General features: G+C 49.1%; 2 long non-coding RNA genes across 4 annotated transcripts in view; one reads left to right on the top strand and one right to left on the bottom strand.

Moving 5' to 3' along the window:
* LOC149340731 (uncharacterized) overlaps window positions 1–14,740 on the top strand; it is a 56,785-nt gene extending 42,045 nt beyond the window's left edge. Inside the window, exon 4 of the long non-coding RNA XR_016283875.1 lies at window positions 14,635–14,740. This is a non-coding gene — a long non-coding RNA (uncharacterized LOC149340731). The remainder of the gene's footprint in view (window positions 1–14,634) is intronic.
* The window catches only part of LOC149340730 (uncharacterized), a 35,426-nt gene continuing 14,291 nt past the window's right edge, over window positions 246–21,380 (bottom strand). Inside the window, exon 3 of one of the 3 annotated variants that reach the window (XR_016283876.1) lies at window positions 246–360. This is a non-coding gene — a long non-coding RNA (uncharacterized LOC149340730). Of the gene's footprint in view, window positions 361–14,520; window positions 14,747–20,183; window positions 20,335–21,380 lie in introns of those variants that run through there. The other 2 variants (XR_016283878.1, XR_016283877.1) reach the window with 2 other exon arrangements.

The following is a 21,380-nucleotide window of genomic DNA, read 5'->3' as shown; positions in this document are numbered from 1 at the left end:
AATTGATATGAGAAATATAATAACGCCATTTGTGCAAATGTTGAACACTCAGATGGGCACGTTATAGAATGCTATAATGTAACAGAATGCATGGGTACAACCAAATGAAACGCAGAATAGAAAAATTCAAAAATGACTATGGTAAGCAATCATATACTGACATCTTCCTCTTGAACTCTTCAATCTCATTTCCGAGTACAACTTGTGGTGGAAGGTAGTTCCACGCCGACGATGCATTTGGAATGAAAGAATTAATGCATATTGTTGTACAGCACCGGGGAACGCCAACTTTGCATGATCGATCAATGTGGGATGAACCATATGTGCGTCGTCAGTGCATCTCGAAGAATTCAATTCATCCTGTAAATTTTGAAGAAACAGACACATGAGTGACACTGCCCTGCTAAGGAAAAGAGGGGTTAGGGACAATTATTTTTTTTATTTCATTGACCCTCGACAGCCCGTCATAGTTACGGGTGATAAGACGGGCAGCTCGGCTCTGTACTGCTTCCAGGTCATCAATAACATCATCAGCCTGACTACGGCCACTGCAGGGAAAAGGCCTCTCCCATGTCACTCCAATTAATTCAAATAATCATAAATTACTTAGGTATTCTCCATTAACTCTTATCCCCAACTGCTCCCACTTCAGGCCCCAGAATACCTCCTGTAAACAGGCAGTGAATAGCATAGGCGAGATCATGTCTCCCTGCCGGACACCCTTCCGTATTGGAATTTTATTGCTGACTTTATGGAGGACTATGGTAGATATGCAATCGTTATAATTATCTTCCAATGTTTTCACATAAAACTCTTCTACACCCTTAATCCGCAATGCCTGAATGACAGCTGAGTTTTCTACCGAGTCGAATGCTTTCTCGTAATCGATGAACGCTATATATAGGGGCTGGTTATATTCTGCGCATTTCTCTATCACCTGATTGAGAGCGTGATTATGGTCTACCGCCCAGTATCCTTTACGAAAGCCTGCCTGATCATTTGGTTGATTGGCCCCGCCGCGGTGGCTCAGTGGTTACGGCGCTCGACTGCTGACCCGAAAGACGCGGGTTCGAATTTCGATGAAGGCGAAATTCTAGAGGCGCGTGTACCGTGCGATGTCACAGCACATTAAAGAACCCCAGGTGATCGAGATCTCCGGAGCCCTTCACTACGGCGTCCCTCATAGCCTGAGTCGCTTTGGGACGTCAAACCCCAATAAACCAAACCAACAATTTGGTTGATGTAAGTCTATGGTTGTCCTGACCCTATTAGCATAACAGAGTTAGCATATTCGAATTTAGCACGGACACGTGACTTGTACACAAGAAGCTTCACAGGTGCCGGTGCTAAATAAAAATTAAATTTCAGATGTCCAAGCATGCGGTTAGAATGACGCCGAGATGTTTGTAAGATGTTAGGGGTGTCAGAATAGAAAAAGAAATAAAATAGGAAACGTAGCATGAATTTCTGCGACGCAAATGTGCATTACATTACACATAGCCGCGTTAAGCGTCATTTGCCATTGCGAACACCAATTAGAGATAGGTATTAGCTTTGCCTGGAGTGATGGAACGTCATTAGTATTGTTTAATTCACTGTAGACCACACAGTCGTCTGCAAAGAGTCCTATTGAAGATGTTACATTTTTAGGGAAGTCGGTAATGTATAGAAATGCACTAGTGTGTGTGCAGTGGCACATGGTACGAAAACTCCCAACAATGGCAAGAAGAATAGGGTAGCGTCAAAACAGAAGCTTGAAAGAACGCGACCATTAATTCATAGAAAAGGAGACGTCAAGGACTTGAAAAATTACAGGCTGGTCAGTTTACTGTCCGTTGCCTATAAGGTATTTACTGCAGTAATCGCTAATAGTAGGTATAACCTTAGATTTCAGTCAACTGAATGATCAAGCAGGCTTTTGAAAAGAACACTTCACACAGACCATATTCATACTATTGATCAGGTGATAGAGAAATGAGCAGAATATAACCAAACCCTATATATAGCGGGTGTCCCAGCTAAATGTAACCAAACTTTTAAAAAAGGCGAAGTGTCATAGTCTAGTGAAACCAACTGAGAGTTGTTCATAAGTCGCGTGGCCTAGTCTTGAGTATTTCTTCGCCCTTCAAAGTTAATAATTAGATAAGTTTAATTAGCTAACCTTTTAATTATTGACTTCAGGAAGAAAGTGTCAATACAAAAGTTTTTAGATCACCTCGAAAAACCGCTAGTAGTGCTGTTTCTGTCAAGTTACGATTTACGTAGATTCATTTATTGGCATTAAAAGAAAGTTGTCACGTGACCAGCTGCTCGCTCACTTCTCTGCCCCAATGTGCACCCAAAGTCTCATCGAGGAGAGGACTTCAGAAAAAATTGATTTTATTCTTTAAGGCGCGTCTTGGGACGTTGAAGTGGCACAGTTGTCATGTGGAAGCTTTTCCTTATTGTGCGGGTTATGGTTAAAGGCTGGTAAAAAAACTGCTTTACGTAAATATTACTTTGCTGCAAATGTATCAGTAAGCTGTTTCTCAAAGCGATCTACAACTTCTCCATTGACACCGTGTTCCTCAAGTCAATAATTAAAAAGTTAGTTAATTAAGCTGAACTAATTCGTCAACCTTGAAGAACGAAAAAATACTGCAGACTAGGTCACGCGACTATAAACAACCCTCATTTGGTTTCAGACGGCTAGGCCACCGTGTGTTTTTTTAAAGCTTGGTTACATTTAGCTGGGACATCTGGTATATCGCGTTAATTGATTACGAGAAAGCGTTTGACTGAGTGGAAATCTCAGCTGTCGTGCATCAATTGTGGATTAAGGGTGTAGAAGAGTGTTATGTGAAAATATTGGAAGATATCTGTAACAACTGCACAGCTACCGCATTCCTCTATAAGGTGAGCTATAAAATTCCAATAAGGAAGTGTGTGAGGCAGGAAGACACGATTCCGCAAATGCTATTCACCGCCTGTTTGCACGAGGTATTCCGATGCCTGATTTGGGAACAGTTGGGGATAAGACAGGGTTAATTTGAGGGACATGGCAGAGGCCTTTGCCTTGCAGTAGGCGTAGTCAGGTTGATGATGAGGATGTATGAGACCAAAAATGACTCAGAATACGGTTCTGTGAGCAGGACGTTAAAATTCGAGAATCGTAAGTCATTAGCATACATAAATCAGGCGGTCATTCCAGGCGAACTCAGTGTCAAGTAAGGCATCCGAACATTTAACAGATGAGCCATACGGAACCAGCGAGCGAGTGCAACAGTAGTGGAAGAGTTAAACTTTCTTCAAATGATTGTGGAAAGAGATAAGCTGTTTTAGAGACGTTTACACTAACTGCATTTTGCATTTGAGAGCTTGCGTCTGAGAAGCGGTAACCTTGAGACAAGACAATCGTATCGTCTGCGTAAAACCAAAGTAGTGTTGAACAGTCTAGCAAGCGAACAGCAGTTCACAATTTGTAGCGGTGTGCTGTAAGTGGTAATTGAGTACGTGCACTTAGGGCAGGTAGTAGCTGCTGATGAAAGGGAAAGGAAAATAACTCGAAGAATAAGAATGGGGTGGAGCGCATATGGCAGGTCCTCTGAGATCATCAACGGCAATTCACCATTTGATACCGCAACAAAAAACCGTTCAGCTTAAGTTAAGGACAACGCAGCGAGCCATGGAAAGAAAAATGATAGGTGTGAAGTTAAGACCTTTGAAGCAGGAAGAGTGGGTGAGGGAACAAATGCGGGTTAATAACATCCTAGTTGGAATCACAAGGTACAAATGGGCTTGAGGAGAGCATGTAATTCGAAGGCAGGATAACCGCTGGTCCTTAAGGGTAATGGAATGGATTTCAAGAGGAGGCAAGCGTAGCAGTGGGCGGTGGTCGCAACTGGCAAAGGACAGGGTTAATTGGAGCGACATGAGAAATGCATTTGCCCTGCAGGGGGCGCAGTCAGACTGGTGATGATGATCAAGCGCCCTTACGACGCACACAGCAAGCCAAGCACCGCGCGTTGATACAATAATATATGTGTCGTAACGACTGGAAGACGTCTATAGCAACTGCACAGCTACCATAGTCCTCCATAAAGTCAGCAATAAAATTCTAATAAAGAAGGGCGTCAGGTAGGCAGCCATGATTTCGCCAATGCTATTCACGGCCTGTTTACAGGAGGTATTCCCAGACCTGGTTTGGGAACAGTTGGGGATAACTGTAAATGAAGTGTATGCAAGTAGTATCCGATCCACAGATGTCACTGCCTTCCTAAGTCACCCAGGAGATGAAGTGAAAAGCATGATCAATGAGTTAGACAGTCAGTGTAGAACGGGTCATGAGCGGATAATAACTAGAAGAATAAGAATGGGGTGGAGCGCTTATGGCAGGTTTTCTCAGATTATGAATGGCGGTTTACGAATATCCCAATTGGTACAAGGCGCAAGGGTGGACAGGACGAACGAAGAACGAACACGGACAAGGGGAGGGGGGGGGGGGGGGATAAATGAAAAAAGAAAAAACTTTATTGTAAGAGAAATTCGGGGCACGCCCCAGGGTCCCCGCACGACACCACTGCACTCAAGTGTTATGATCCTAAGGTCGATAACACTGGCAGCCCAGCCGGGTCTCCCAGTCCTCCCATGTCTTGAGGTTCTCTAGGTCCCGCGAGGGAGGGTCCGCCGGGCAGAGGCGAAGGGTTCCGAGCATAGGGAAGGAGTGAAGGGAGAGAGTGTGTAGTCTGTTATCTAGGGAGGGGTGGGGAGGGGGCAGAACTGGCGTGAGGCCCTATAGGCCTACGTCAGCACGCTGAACGAGTGCATGCGCTTCTCCGTGTATCCCCGATCCGAGACCACCTGAGCCCGGTCTAAATGGTTGGCGGCCTCGTATCCGGGATTCCCGGAGTACGCAGGCACCCATATCAGCTCCATTTGGCGGGGTGGGGGTGCATCGGGCGAGTCCAGTATGCCAAAAGCAGGGACTTAGACTCGGTATCGAGCAAAATTTAGAATCGCAGTTTTCGAGTCACTTAAAATGTACCGGGCTTCCGTGCGGGTGATATCAAGCGCAGTGGCGGCTTCCTCTGCAGCCTATGGGGAGGTGTCTGGAGGGAGAGGTAGTGTGAGGAGGCCACCACACCCGCTGTCGCTTCATCATCCGTGCAGGCAGCGTCAACCCATACGGCGTCTGGCTCGGAGCCGTACGCTCGATGGAGTGCCATCGCACGTGTTCTGCGGCGCTGGTCATAGTGGGACGAGTGCATATTTCTCGGAGCTTCTTTCGCTGTTACTTGAGACAATGGGACGGTCGGGACGGTTTGGTTTGTGAATTTTCGAGAGGAGGTAGAACCGTGCGGGGACTGGTCTGGCCGGTGTCATTGCTTTAAACATATCCTGGGGCATCTTTTGTTTTTGAAGGAGAGATATATCTGATTGTTAACTTCGACTTCGAAGTCTCCTATGGGGTCGCCAGTGAGTTCAGTGTAAAAGTGTTTATTTTGGAATTGTCAGAAACCTTCCTTTAAGTAATCGGTCTTGTCCTTAACAACGATAGCGTCGCCTTGGTCCACAGGCTTGAAGACTTAAGGGGGGGTTGTGGGCTGCTTTTGGTTTAGATTTTGAATATGATGATAGGAAATGCTATTGAATACCAGTGATGTATACATATGTAAATGTTTGCCTCTGTGTTTGGCTGGAATCCATGATTTGCCGGGTGTCCCTGGTACGTTCATTTCACGGTCTGTTTCGCGGTTTTGGAAACACTCACGCAGGCGTAAGTTCCATGCGAACTTATCTGGATCCTGGTATAATTGGAACTGACTAAATTTCTCCCGTCATGGGGTAGAAGGTTAGACACGTAGAGAGGAACTCATTCCGATGATTTGAGTGCCAGGCTGGATACGTTCACCATGTTATCAGATCTAATGGAAGACTCGCTATTAATAGTCGCGCAGTTCTTCTCAGGGCTGACGTGTTTCTAGTAGGAGGCAGGGAACGGGGCACTGTTGTGACACCAGCCTGCCTGGGTTTCCTAAGTACTTTCGTTGTTCGAATTTCTTTTCCTTAATTATTTCTGTCGCCGTGAGATCCGGTTAGCGACGGGTATGCTCCAATTCGATTGTTTTTCGTTGACTGTGCCGTATAAGTAGGTCTGCAATGCATACTGAACGGTTGCGTAGAATACCTCTCAGGCTTCTCGTCGGCATTAAGAGCGGGGTTAGTCGCAACCGCAAACCGTTTGGTACGTTTCCCTCTCATCATCATCATCGCTCAATCTTGTCTTCGGAGGCGTGGCCGCCATTCTTGCAGATTGTGAATAAGGGTATTTCACCTAAGACTCTGCACAGTTTTTAAGAATATGCTCTAAGCTAGAGGAGGGCTTCTACCCGACAGCACCTCGTGCCGGCAATAATTGGGGGTTGCATAAAGAAAAGAAATCGTGTCATGCCAGCCGTTTGCCGCGGAATGTTCCGGATGGTGTCATAGGATTCAGCGCGTTGTGCAGCATAAACTCACTATTATTACTATTAGTATTGATCAATTAAGTAGTTGAAACAATTAAAAAAAAATTCAAAATCTGGTCAAAGGTGCCAAACTGACCAGAATGGAAAGCCTAACCAACTATACCGGGTGTTTTTTTTAGAAGGCCCAAAATTTAAAAAAAGGTAAATTGCTTTAGATTTATTTTAGCACTGGGGCTATACTGGAGGCTACGGCGGGCGCCAGGCAAGAGGAAAACTGCTTTAATTAGTTCGCTGATTAACGAAATATGTTAACATTTCTAATTTTTGTTTTAGGGGCTATGTTGTATTCGCAGAATTGGAGATCGTCCTCTAAACAGTCCAACCGAGAAAAAACAATTTCAATTCAAAATTTTACACGCACGTTAAGAGGCGCGAAAAATTCAGCCTGGTAGGCATCTTCACACCGTAACGCAGCGGCGGGAGCGCCTCTGACGTAGTTCACTGCGCCCTGCGCTATCGCTGCTTATCTCGCTTCGCTCCGCGGCCTCTCGGAATGCCGCGCTGGAACAAAAACGCATTGGGCGCATTTGTTTTTCAGTTCCGGACTGTCCGGGACTACTTGCGGACTCGAGTCCGGTATTTGTTTTTCTCGGGCAGCCCGAAAGCTCCGCCCACCTGCTTGCATCGCCATAGCAACGCGTTCGTTTTTAGCCTATGGCAGTCCGCGGGCTGCTTGGTGCTGCTGAGAAGGCAGCAGACGATAGCTGCGCGCCGCGCTGGCAGCCATATTAAGTTAGACTCCGTGTGTATTTTGAGTGCTTTTCGTGTTCCTGGAGGTCGATATCATGCGTTAAACCTTCACATGAGCTCCGTAGCTCCTCTCTGAGCCATCGCAAGACTTTTTGTTCTTGCATCTTCGTTTATTTTCTTGAAATCCACCGCACACGGACGCGCGTTCGGAGCTGCGAGCGCGTATTGTTTGCTCGTGTCGTCAAGAGGTTCTTGTTCGCTTGTTTTGCCACATGCTGTCTGTACGCTTACCTGAAAGCATCGCAGGTGAACCACTCGTATACTGGAGCAGCTATAGAGCTTGTTGTCAACATTTTTGCGGAGGCTTTCGTCTATCCGCCTTTCCGCAACGAGTTGGGCTACTTTGTGCGAACTTCGCCGCAAGCAGCAGCGGCGAGCATACCTCCGAAGCTGAGTTCTGTAATGCACCTACGCTAAGCTGACAGTACAGTCTTTAAATCGACTCAGTATCATGATCGAGCGCACGGCGTTGCTTCGGCGTCGTAGTGGCCGTGGCTTGCTTCGTCTGCTAGCAGATGACAGCGTCCTTGTACGGTAACCGAGGGGGAGCCCGGCTCTGGCGCCGTGTTCGAAAGCAGCCTATGGCAAGTAGGTCATGTGACCATGACGCTTTTCCTGTCCGAGAGGAAGCCGAGACCTGCCAGCAAGTAGTCCGGGACTGGAAAAACAAATGCGGCCATTGACACAAAGTGCAGGGCGGAGCGAGATACGTCACAGGCGCTCACAGACGCTGTGTTACAGTGTGAAGCTGCCTACCAGGGTGACTTTTTCTCGCTTCGTTACGCGCGCAAAAAATTTTTGCATGAAAATCTTTTTTCTTGGCTGGACTGTTTGGAAGACGATCTCCAATTCTGCTAATACAACATATTGCCACCGTACGAACCATTCAGTGGCGCCGTACCGCGGCCGAACTGTTTAAGCTGGGATTTGCCAAGCCTTGGGCACTCGAGGTGCTCGAGGAACGTCGTCTTCCTCGCTCGAGCTTCCTGCTGGCTGGCACGCCCACCTCGTCTACTTAGAACCTGGTCTCTTTCTTCAACCGTTTGTCGGTGACATATTTGGTGGAGGTGCTGGGTAACGTCCCATGTACACTGACTCCGAAGACGCCTTTGAAGCCAGTCCCCAGGGCGTAGACACAACCCCCGTGCACAAAGCGAGCCGCCGCCTGCTAGGCCTACAGCCAGAGTTTAGCGGCCTGACAAAACCGTCAAGGAAGATGACAACAACCACAACAACCACTGGTAGCCCCGAGTGGTTACCCGAGTGCTCCAAGGACCTCATACTCGGTTTGGATTTCCTTCAGGAGTACGGTGCCGTCATCAATCTTCAGGAGCTAATCGTGTCGTTTTCCACCCAAGGCCCTGTCGACGACGATACCGAGCCACGCAGGGCTAAGCTATGCGTCTGTGACGACCAGGTACTAATCCCGTCAAGAGCCAGCATGTTTGTTACCGTAGAGTGCGATAACAGCCCCAGCACTCGTGGCATCGCTGAAACCAACATCTCGCTGCTCCTTGGTCGGCAAGTCTGTGTAGCTCGCGGCATTATTGAATTGAACAGTGGGCGAACCGAACTTCTGGTGACCAATTTTGGTTTTCCACCTCAGTGTTTGCCTGGCAAAACAGCTATTGCGTATTTCGAAGAACTTTGTGAATTCGCGGGACAGCACGCGTTGTCCGAAATCCCGGCATCAGTGGAGGCACCGACCACTCCCATCAAGACCGACGTGAACCCGAACCTCCCCTCTCATCAGAAGCAATGCCTAGAGAGCATTATCGAATCTTTCCGCGACTGTTTTGCATCGACCTCTAAAGTTAGGCAGACTCCGCTCACAAAGCATCGCATTATTGTTGACGCAAACCAGCCACCGTTATACCAGCCGCCTTATCGGGTCTCTTCGAAGGAACGTGACGCTATTCGCCGACAAGTTCAAGAAATGCTTCAGGACGACGTGATACAGCCGTCGACGAGCCCGTGGGCATCGCCTGTTGTTCTTGTGGCGAAGAAGGATGGAACCCTACGGTTCTGTGTTGATTACAGGCGTCTAAACAAAGTCACCAAAAAGGACGTTTATCCTCTGCCGCGGATTGATGACTCCCTGGACCGGCTACGCCACGCCACGTATTTCTCGTCACTAGATTTACGTAGTGGCTATTGGCAGATCGAGGTGGATGAGCGCGACCGAGAAAAGACCGCCTTTATTACACCGGATGGTCTGTACGAATTCCGGGTGCTCCCTTTCGGACTGTGCTCGGCTCCTGCCACCTTCCAGCGGATGATGGACACCGTGCTTGCCGACCTAAAATGGCAGTCTTGCCTCGTCTACCTGGATGACGTTGTCATCTTCTCCGCTACGTTCGAAGAGCACCTGAGGCGCCTGCGCGCCGTGTTCGCCGCAATTCGTTCGGCCGGTCTTTCCCTCAAGCCCGAAAAGTGTCACTTCGCTTTCCAGGAGTTGAAGTTTCTGGGCCACATCGTGAGCGCTAAGGGAGTAAGCCCTGATCCCGATAAGACTGCCGCCGTCGCTGCTTTTCCCATGCCAACCGATAAGCGAAGTGTGCGCCGCTTTCTGGGCCTCTGCGCCTATTATCGGCGTTTTGTGCGAAACTTCTCCCAGATTGCTGAGCCCCTCATCCGCCTCACGAAAGATGCCGAACCGTTCTTCTGGGGCCAGGAGCAACAACAGGCCTTCGAAGACCTCCGCACTCGTCTGCAAAGTACGCCCATCCTTGGCCACTTCGACGAGTCAGCCGACACTGAACTGCACACAGACGCCAGCAACATCGGCCTCGGTGCGGTCCTTGTGCAGTGGCAGGATGGTCTCGAACGCGTAATCGCATACGCAAGCCGCACCTTGTCACGCTCGGAGGCGAACTATTCCACCACTGAAAAGGAATGCCTGGCAGTTGTGTGGGCAGTGACCAAATTTCGCCCGTACTTATACGGCCGCCCTTTTAGAGTCGTCAGTGATCACCATTCGCTGTGCTGGCTGGCGAACCTCAAAGATCCCTCGGGACGGCTTGCACGCTGGAGCCTTCGCCTTCAAGAATTCGACGTCACCATCGTCTATAAGTCCGGCAGGAAGCACAGTGATGCCGACTGTCTGTCTCGTGCTCCTGTTGAGGACAACGGAGCTGATCCCGACACCGATTTTGTTTTTCTCGGCGCCATCTCCACGTCCGTCCTCGCTCAACACCAAAGAGACGACATTGAACTACGGCCTCTCATTGAGTATCTTGAAGGAAGCGCTGAGTCTCCACCGCGAATCTTCTCACGTGGACTGTCGTCGTTCTGTTTGCGCGATGGCGTTCTGTATAAGAAAAACTACCACCCGACGGAAGCTGTCTATCTGCTCGTCGTACCCGCGGCCTTGCGCGACGAAGTCCTGCAGGCGTGCCATGATGACCCATCTTCTGGTCACCTGGGTTTTTCCCGCACTTTGGCGCGGATACGCCAGAAGTACTACTGGCCCAGGGTTGCTGCAGTTGTACAGCGTTACGTCAGAACTTGTCGCGAGTGCCAACGTCGCAAGACGCCACCGACGAAGCCAGCCGGACTGCTGCAGCCTATTGATCCGCCACAAGCCCCCTTCCACCAAGTTGGCATGGACTTACTCGGCCCATTTCCACAGTCCTCGCTGGGTAACCGCTACATTGTGGTCGCCACCGACTACCTCACCCGGTACTGTGAAACTAAAGCTCTCCCTCGTGGTACCGCTGAAGAAATTGCGAACTTTTTCGTTCAAAACATTGTGCTTCGTCACGGTGCACCGACCATCGTTGTAACTGACAGGGGAACGGCGTTCACCTCGGCCCTTACGCAGGAGGTTATGCGCCTTAGCGGCACCTGTCACCGCAAAACAACCGCTTACCACCCTCAAACGAACGGACTCACCGAACGGCTCAACAAGACGATCGCCGACATGATCTCCATGTATGTTGACGCAGACCACCGGAACTGGGACGCCATACTTCCTTACGTAACGTTCGCCTATAATACTGCTCTGCAAGAAACGACGCGCTTCACACCATTTCGTTTAGTGCATGGTCGCGAAGCCACCACCATGCTGGACGCAATGTTGCTTCCGAGCAGTACTCCCTCAACTGTTGTGGCTGCTGACCACTTCGTTCGTCACGCCGAGGCCGCCCGCCAACTCGCTCGACAGCGCATACGGCGCCAGCAAACCCACGACGCTCGCCGCTATAACCTCCGCCACAGAGCTGTTAGTTACCAGCCGGGCGAACAAGTCTGGGTTTGGAGCCCAATCCGCATGCGTGGACGCTCCGAAAAGCTTCTGCGCAGATATTTCGGCCCCTACGAGGTACTCCGCAAAGTCAGTGATGTCAACTACGAAGTTCTTCCCCAAGGAACAGTTCGTTCCTCCAGACGGCCGACCTCCGAAGTCATCCATGTCGCCCGGATGAAGCCGTACCACGCCCGCTAGCGCTTCAGGCGTGTCTACAGCTGCCGCCGGACACATGCAGCGTCCCTTCTCTTCGTTCTGCCCACTGCTGCGGCACCGAGTCGGTGCCCTTCAGAGAGGGGGAGCAATGCCACCGTACGAACCATTCAGTGGCGCCGTACCGCGGCCGAACTGTTTAAGCTGGGATTTGCCAAGCCTTGGGCACTCGAGGTGCTCGAGGAACGTCGTCTTCCTCGCTCGAGCTTCCTGCTGGCTGGCACGCCCACCTCGTCTACTTAGAACCTGGTCTCTTTCTTCAACCGTTTGTCGGTGACAATATCCCCTAAAATAAAAGTTAATTAGCGTATTCAGTTAATCAGCGAACTAATTAAAGTAGCTTGCCTCTTACCTGCTGTCCGCCGTAGCCCTCGGTATAGCCCCAGGGTTAAAATAAATCTAAAGGAATTTACCTTTCTTTAAAAATTTTGAACCTCTCAAAAAAAAAACCCGGTATGCTATCGCGCCACCTGCAAGGTGGAGCTCAAGTGTCCTCTGCAATATTTTATTCGGCATCGGAGGGTTAGCTTTCAGTATCAACCAGCATGCTGCTGCAGGTACCGTAGAAGTCCGCAATAGCAACCAAACACTGACAAGAAATCCGAAAGGCACCACGAACACTTTTTTTTTATTGGACGTTTTCTTTATCATGAACGTTCATGGAACGAAACGTCCAGTAAAAAAAAAAGCGCGTGTGTACGTGGTGTCTCTCGGACGTCTCATCAGTGTGTGGTTGCTGTGGACTTCTGCGGTGCCTGCAGCAGCGTGCGCACTCCACCCGCGAATGCGGAATGATGAGAGGAAAAAAAAAAGAACCGTCCTCCCACGGGAACACCTCCGCAGGAGCAACGGGCAGCCGCCCTCTGGATACCCGGGGGACAGCGAGAAGAAGAGCTGTGCTTTTAAGCACAGATCCTCCCCTTGTCCTCCACACACGGCGGCCGAGCTGTGACGCTGGTGGGACCACCAGGCACCGTTTTTTTTCTACAGCGATCCGCTGTGCCGGCGCTGGGAATCGAACCAACGTCGGTGGGGATATTCGCCCAAGCATTGCCAACTGGCGCGCTAACCACTCGGCTACCGTGCGGCTCTGGCTTTTGACGGCGTCGGCGGGTGCTGATAGAAGGGAAGCGAAGCAGGCCGAAACTGAGCATGCGCGGGGGATGCGGTTATCTCGAGATCGGGCGTGCCAGCAGAAGTGCGATACCGCGTGGGGCACCAGCCCCGTCATGGTATTTCGTCCGTGCAGATGAAAGACAGTTGGGAATGCGAAAGCCGCAACCTGAAACTCGATTGGTGCCATGTAAGCGTTGATGGGACCAACATGGCACGGAGTACATCGCTGTACACATTCAGCCAAAGCGTTGAAGCACTCTGTACTGCTTATTAAATATAATACAGATTTCTGGCCCTTGCAGCCGGACCGAAGCGGAAAAAATATCGCGAGCAATGAACGCTCACACGTAATCGTGTTGCACTAACCCAAAGAGGCAACAAAACAGGAAAACGGCAAATTGGTCGAAAGAGACCAGTTACACTGTCCAGTGTCTGAAATGGAAAATGAACAGTGTATACTGAACGAAAGAGACCAGTTACACAGTCTAGTGCCTGAAATGGAAAATGAACAGCGTATACTGAACGAAAGAGACCAGTTACACAGTCTAGTGGCTGAAATGGAAAATGAACAGCGTATACTGAACGAAAGAGACCAGTTACACAGTCTAGTGGCTGAAATGGAAAATGAACAGCGTATACTGAACGAAAGGGACCAGTTACACAGTCTAGTGGCTGAAATGGAAAATGAACAGCGTATACTGAACGAAAGAGACCAGTTACACAGTCTAGTGGCTGAAATGGAAAATGAACAGCGTATACTGAACGAAAGAGACCAGTTACACAGTCTAGTGGCTGAAATGGAAAATGAACAGCGTATACTGAACGAAAGAGACCAGTTACACAGTCTAGTGGCTGAAATGGAAAATGAACAGCGTATACTGAACGAAAGAGACCAGTTACACAGTCTAGTGGCTGAAATGGAAAATGAACAGCGTATACTGAACGAAAGAGACCAGTTACACAGTCTAGTGGCTGAAATGGAAAATGAACAGCGTATACTGAACGAAAGAGACCAGTTACACAGTCTAGTGGCTGAAATGGAAAATGAACAGCGTATACTGAACGAAAGAGACCAGTTACACAGTCTAGTGGCTGAAATGGAAAATGAACAGCGTATACTGAATACATGAAACCCATCCCACAGTCTAGTGTCTGAAATGGGAAATGAACAGTCTATACCGAATATATGAAACCCATCACACTATCTAGTACCGGAAATGGAAAATGAAGAGTATATGCTGAACGAATGAGACCAGTTACACAGTCTAGTACCTGAAATGGAAAATACAGAGTGTATGCCGAACACATGAAACCCATCCCACTGTCTAGTGTCTGAAATGCAAAATAAAGAGTGTATGCCGAACACATGAAACCCATCCCACTGTCTAGTGTCTGAAATGCAAAATAAAGAGTGTATACCGAATACATAATATCCATTACACAGTCTAGTGTCTGAAATGCAAAATAAAGAGTGTATACCGAATACATAATATCCATTACACAGTCTAGTGTCTGAAATGCAAAATAAAGAGTGTATACCGAATACATAATATCCATTACACAGTCTAGTGTCTGAAATGGAAAATAAACAGCGCATACTGAACGAAAGAGACCAGTTACACAGTCTAGTGTCTCAAATGGAAAGTGAACAGTGTATAATGTATAAATGAAACCCATCACACTCTTTCTAGCACCTGAAATCCTACGAACTCCTGCGAATTTGAAGTGGTCTCTCGCGATGGCACTGCCGTTGCAACCTTGTGTTTCTTGAAGTAACTTATACCCTGCTGTCCCTTCGTGCAGGTGTGAAAGAGCACTCCACGCTGGGTAGTGGCCCCACCACGACCAATGTCCACGCACCTCCTTGTCCTCGGCCTGGGACTGAAATCTCCGCTCCTCCCATCCGTGCCATTGCCTGCGAGGGTGGAGATTACATATGGTCGTTACAACTCCGATGACGCATTCCTCATTCAATGCACGTGACACTGCCATTATTAGTACGGCAGCATCTCTGTGCGGTAGGCCACGCACATGCCAGAAAATGTCTGCCATTCACGAATCATTAATTACCAGGAGGTTACATACGTTTCGCTCACAGAAACAACGCTCCTTTGCGCGCGCCATTACCGATAGGTCCCTTCCCGACCTGTCAATCTCACCGATACGGGGCACCAGGAATCCGAAATGTAACAACCCTCCAACGCTTTTGCGTGCTACTGTATACGTACGCTAAAGCATCCCAGAAGTTTTTGGCTTGCGCTTCTACACCTACAACAAAGCCATTCCCGTTCAAAAGGTTCCCGGCCATCTTGCCTCGCCGCGCGGCCACCTTTTTCACCGCCGAACAATCGCACCGATCGTGTTTCAAGTTGCGGCTTTGGCATTCCGACCTTTCTTTTATCTGCACGGACGAACCACCATGACGGGGCTGGTGCCCCACGCGCTATCGCACTTCCGCCCTAGTGCGGCCGCTCCACGCCCGATGGCGAGATAACCGCATCCCCCGCGCATGCTCGCTTTCGGTCTTCTTCGCTTCCCTTCTATCAGCACTCGCGGACGCCGACAAGAACCAGAGCCGCACGGTAGCCGAGTGGTCAGCGCGCCAGTTGGCAATGCTTGGGCGAATATCCCCACCGACCTTGGTTCGATTCCCAGCGCAGGCACAGCGGATCGCTGTCGAAAAAACTGCGCCTGGTGATCCCACCAGCGTCACAACTCGGCCGCCGTGTGTGGAGGACAAGGGGAGGATCTGTGCTTTTTCGCACAGCTCTTCTTCTCGCTGTCCCCCGGGTATCCAGAGGGCGGATGCCCGTTGCTCCTGCGGAGGTTTCCCCGGGGGAGGAAGTTTCTTTTTTTCTTTCCCATCGTTCCGAATTCGATGGAGGAGTGCGCACGCTGCTGCAGGCACCGCAGAAGTCCGCAGCAACCACACACTGACGAGACGTCCGAGAGGCACCACGTACACACGCTCTTTTTTTTTTTACTGGACGTTTTGTTCCATGAACGTTCATGAAAAACAAAACGTCCAGCAAACAAAAAAAGAAGGGTACGTGATGCCTTTCGGATGTCTGGCCGGTGTTTGGTTGCTTTTGCGGACTTCTACGGTACCTGCAGCAGCATGTTGATACTGAAATGCATCCGAAAACGATACGTACGGTTTCTTTTTTAATGCACTCATATCCTGATGTTCCATAAAAAAAAGAGAAAAAGGGCGTACGCAGTGTGATTCGTATTTCTGCCCAGTGTGTGCTTGCTGCGGTCTTTCAGGCACCTGCAGCAGCGTGCCCTTTCGTATCATAATATCTAGCACATTCATGAAAGTACGCACAATACAGCGGCTGCACTCCTCATTGTCTCTCTCTGCACTGTCAACATCTTCGTGTCTTGTATTGTTGCTGTATTAGCGCGCGCACTGCACAACGTAAAATTCACTAGCTCTAGTTATTGCTTTGCCAGCTGGTCCATATCGCCTTGCACAACTGAGCAACGTAAGGTGCAGGCTGCAGATAGTCATTTGGAATTTACTCTCCTTGTGCGAATGGCTCACCACTTCCAATTATCACAGTCCGTTGCCACTTGCCACAAAAGTCTGCGAGAATCCGGTAAGTGGAACCGTTAACACTTAGCGAGTCTTCTCTAATTACTGGCCTCCGTCTTGAATGTGCTACGTAGTTCTACATTGTGCAGTTCACGCGGTGCTACAGCAATATTGCATGTCACAAACATGGGGAAAGTGCAGAGAGAGTCGATGAGGACCGCAGCCACTGTAAACAATTTCCTTTTATGATGATCATTTTATATCGTTATACTAATAGGCATGCCGCTGCAAATACCATGATAGACCGCAGCGAGCACACATCAGAAAGACACTAGGCAGACCTTTTTTTTTTTTTTTTTTTTACGGGACCTCAGGATATGAGAGGATGCTAAAACAATTATCCAGGAACAAAAAACCAGACGCGTACGTCGCGTTTCCGGATGTCCGGTCTATGTACGCTCGCAGCTGTCCTCCACGGCACCTCCAGCACCGTGCCAATCAACGTCCTGCGGTCGCAATCAGTAGTTCCCCGCTGAATTCACTCATGCAGCGCAGTCGTCTCCCGTACACCGTATCATTGGTTTGGCCCGTGGAAACCCGTTTTTCTCGCGCCGGCATTCCGCCGCTTCGATTTTGCAGTTTCTGCATGTTTTAACCTCCATAGCAACTACTTCGCTCTAGAGAAGCCTGCAGGCAGTGGTGCGCAGCTGCCGGGAAACTAGCACAACGCGACCGCGAAGGATGTATATAGTGAGTGTTCAACTTCAGACTTTACACATCTTTTTTTCTTCTAAAATAGGCTTTCTGTGTTCGAAAAGCACTTTTTTCGCACTGTCGGCGGTGTAGTACATCAGAATGCAGCTACTACGTGCTATCTAGCAAGACGATAAACCAATATTCAATAGCTATCTTCTAAACTGTTGCTGTTACAAACCTTGATTATTAAAGGTGCAGTGAAGAAAAATCTGAACACGTTCCGAGCATTGTTACAAACTGCGACTTATTGTCTTGTGTGGCCGATTTCTCTAATTCAATCGAATTAAGGTCCGGCTCCCGCCATTATTTTTTGACTTCTCCCCCGTACGGTGGGCGTAGTCGACCAATGCGTGGAGTGCCTTCAGCCAGTCCCGTGGAAGCTTTGCTTTCGCTTTATTTTGTCTTTTTGGTTTCCGCGAATAAATAGTTTCATTCGCAGATAATATAGTCACAAAATAGGCCCGCAGAAATAAAAATACGTGCGGACTATTTGCTACTATACTCCGTCTCACTACATGTTTGCAGCACTACGAAAGGTAGAGCTCTCTCGTCCAATCAGGATGGCGCGCACTACATTAGTGTGTTCCTACGCGCCTGTTGCTCGATCCACCTGGCTGGACATCAGGTGGCTCGTTCCATATAAAAGAAGGAGTACTGCTAATTAGCTTCTTTGTACATCTAGCAGGGGGCGCTTGATGTCTGTTTATTTTTGTACAGGCAGACGCCCGTTCCAGACGCACTGGCCCCACTTTTTCTTTTTTTTCTGTCGCCACCTGTTTGTATCATTTCCTCTGTTGTCACGTCACAGTTATTTTCAATGTTCCTGCTATGTGTAAATGAATTTATTTATTCCAGCATGGCCACTACACTATTAAGCAAATGCAAGGGTCAAATGCAGGCCGGGGCAGCCGAATGTCGATGTTGGCGAAATGCAAAACCCCATGCGCTGCGTTAAAGTCAACGCACAAGCGGTCAAAATTAATCCGGAGCCGTCTGCAATATCTCATGAGAGACGCTGCGAGGGTACTCCGACTTTCGCGCGTACGTTAGCACATTAATGGGGCTCATCACAACTCCACTCAACTCTGCTGGTTTGTGTCGTCGTCCAGGTTGACAACAATAGATGGTCCTTGGTCAACAGCATCGTCAATGACATGGTCCCGTTTCCTCATCCCATCTTCCTCTCTAATAGCATGCTGCACGTAATTCTTCCATTTCTCAGTAGTCACTTGCATGATGCCTTGCCAAACCAGAGGCTCCACGTCTTAGAGCTTCAGCGTCTTGTTTTGACTGGCGACGAAGCCCTTGACATCGCTCCAAACAAACTCTATCGGGTTCGATTGGCAGTGGTAGGGTGGCAAGCGCACATCGAGACGGCCAGCAGCTTCGGCGCTGCAGTCCACACGGTATCGGTCCCCACCTGCGTTCACGTTGTTGCCAAGCTTCATGAGCTCGGCCTTCACCATGTCGCTACTCCACGCGACCCGTTTTCCAGGCAGCCAAGTCTATGTCTTTTTTTGAGGCTAGTCCTCCGCCGCACTTTATCCTGCTTCACAGAATGATATGGCGCGTTGTCCATCGCTGTAACGCAGCCGGCTTCTTCAGGGACAACATTCGGCCCGCCTTCAACGTCTGCGTTGTCCACTGGTAAAGCGTTCGCTCGCTCACCTGAGTGAGTTTTGCCCTCCTCTTGGTGAGCGCATTCGTACTTGAACTGCCCCCGTTCTCGACACGAAGCACTTCAAGAAGCCAACTGCGATGGTCTGCTTAGAAAAACAGCGCACTGTCGGTGTCGGGCACACTGACGACACAACCGACTCGGCCGGCGCCATGTTGGAAAATGGCGATGCATCACTACCTCGCAGCAAGCCTCCGCAGAGCTGTGTTCGTACGGGCTTTGTCTGTTAATTTCACCAGTGATTGAAGCACTCTATACCGCCTAAATCTACCAGTCCACATTATGGTTTGGTTTGGTTTATGGGGTTTAACGTCCCAAAGCGACTAAGGCTATGAGAGACGCCGTAGTGGAGGTTTCCGGAAATTTCGACCACCTGGGGTTCTTTAACGTGCACTGACATCGCACAGTACACGGGCCTCGAATTTCTCCTCCAAAGAAATTTAGCCGCCGCGGCCGGGATCGAACCCACGTCTTTCGGGCCAGCAGCCGAGCACCATAGCCCCTGAGCCACCGCGGCGGCTTAGTCCACATTATGCTTTCAATTGCTGTGCTCATTGTTTGATTAATAGTCCTACACTGCTCAAATATTCGAGGGACTATTTTTTGTGTTCCTGCAGCCCTGATTGGACGAGAGTGCTCTGCCTTCCGTAGTGCTGCAAACATCTTGTGAGACGAAGCATACGTATTACTCCGCCGATGGCACAGCGGCAAGCCGCCACGGCACTGGGTGGCGCGTTGGTCGACTCCGCCCACCGTACGGGGAGAATTCAAAACAACAAAAAAAGGTGGGAGCCGGACGTTAATTTGATTTAATTAGGGAAATCGACCACACAGGGCAATAAATCGCAGTTTCTAAGAATGCGAGAAACGTGTAGATTGAGTTCCCGCGGCAAAACGACGAGTTCAGATTTCGCTTCACTGCACCTTTAAGAGGCCTGCAGCCCACAGTAGCATCCAAAGTTTTTATAATAATAACGGCTACCCTCAGCGCTGTGGCACAGCAAACGTTGTCTGTTTCGACGTCTTACATGCACTAGGGAGTTTGCTGTGCCTCCAAGCTTCTTGAAAGAGCGTGCATTTTGCCTCGATGTAGCCACGTGACTCGTCGAAATAGCCAAGATTTGTTGGCCCACACCGTCGAGGGTAAGCGTATTTTCGAAATTATAAACACTGCTGTAGAAGTTACGATAGGCTACAGGGGTCTCAATAACTAAGCAGCCTACAAGTAATAGTTAAAAAGACAGCTAATAAGTATTTGTTAATCAGCCTGCTATTTAGAATGTGTTAGCTGTGTTCTGATGTAATACTCAGCTGACAATTCTAAGCCGAAAAAAAGAGTTCTAACTCATTACTTTTATTTTTAAGAAATCCTGTACTGTCTTCGGGGACACACCCTAATGGCCTAGCCTTCTAAAACATTTTCTGCGTACGGTCGTCCACACACCTGCTGAGAGCACTTGCATCATTTAGCTCGGGCCTAGGACCGGAACCAGACCGGGGGAGGTTTCGCAATACATTCCGGCCTGTATGTCTCCGCAGCAGTCAATGCAAAAACTGTGCTCATTTCTTTTTCTTTTTTTATTACAATTATAACGTTCATCCTGCCTTCGACTTCGAATTGCTCACGCAAGGCAACCCTCGGAATATAACATCAGTCTCTCGTACTTTTCATAACACTCACTCTTCACCGAAAGCACACTTGTGCAGTTTTCGAGAATTCAGTTCGGAGCTGACACTTACACTCACCCGATTATTCGGGCCAGTTGCTATAGCATTTTCGAAATGTAAGCGTTCCCTTTGACAGAACGAGCACTCGGTTTCCATTACTTATTCTTCAGGCGGGAAAATTATTTGTAGCATGGTGTTAGTAACAACTTTACTTTCAAGCAAAAAATGAAGTGAAATCAGCTCTTTCCCGGTTGTTGGTTGGGTGGACGATTAGGTTTTCCGTGATTTGCTGAGGGTGTTGTCCAGACGGGGGGGGGGGGGGATGTATCTGCCTGTGTTTGAGGAGGATAGCCAGCAGTACAACGGGCTTCAGACAGTTCTTGTAGAGTGTTACGGACCCACATGCGGAGGAGCCTGTTGGTTGAAGTCCCTTGAGGCGGATTTAGGCCCGATTTGTCATCAGCATCAGCCTGACTACGCCCCTCCCATGTCTCTCCAATTTACCCTGTCCTTTCCCAGCTGCGGCCACCGTATTACTACACATTTCTTGATCTCATCCTCCCACTTAACTTTCTGCAACCCCCTGCTGAGCTTGCCTTCTCTTAGAATCCACTCCGTTACCCATCAGGGCCAGCGGTTATCTTGCCTTCGCATTACATGCCCATTTCTGCCTCTTGATTTCGACTAGAATGTCATTAACCCGCGTTTGTTCCCTCGCCCGCTTCCGATTTGTTAACGTCACGCCTATTATTTTTCTTTGCATAGCTCGCTGCGTTGTCTTTAAGCTGAACCCTCTTTGTTAGCCGCCGCGGTGGCTCAGTGGCTATGGTGCTCAGCTGCTAGCCCGAAAGACGCGGGTTCGATCCCGGCCGCGGTGGTTGAATTTCTTTGGAGGAGAAATTCGAGGCC

The sequence above is a fragment of the Amblyomma mixtum genome, chromosome 6, assembly GCF_055824585.1.
Source record: "Amblyomma mixtum isolate Tamu chromosome 6, ASM5582458v1, whole genome shotgun sequence".
NCBI lineage: Eukaryota > Metazoa > Arthropoda > Arachnida > Ixodida > Ixodidae > Amblyomma > Amblyomma mixtum.
This window is presented reverse-complemented; position numbering and strand designations above follow the sequence as displayed.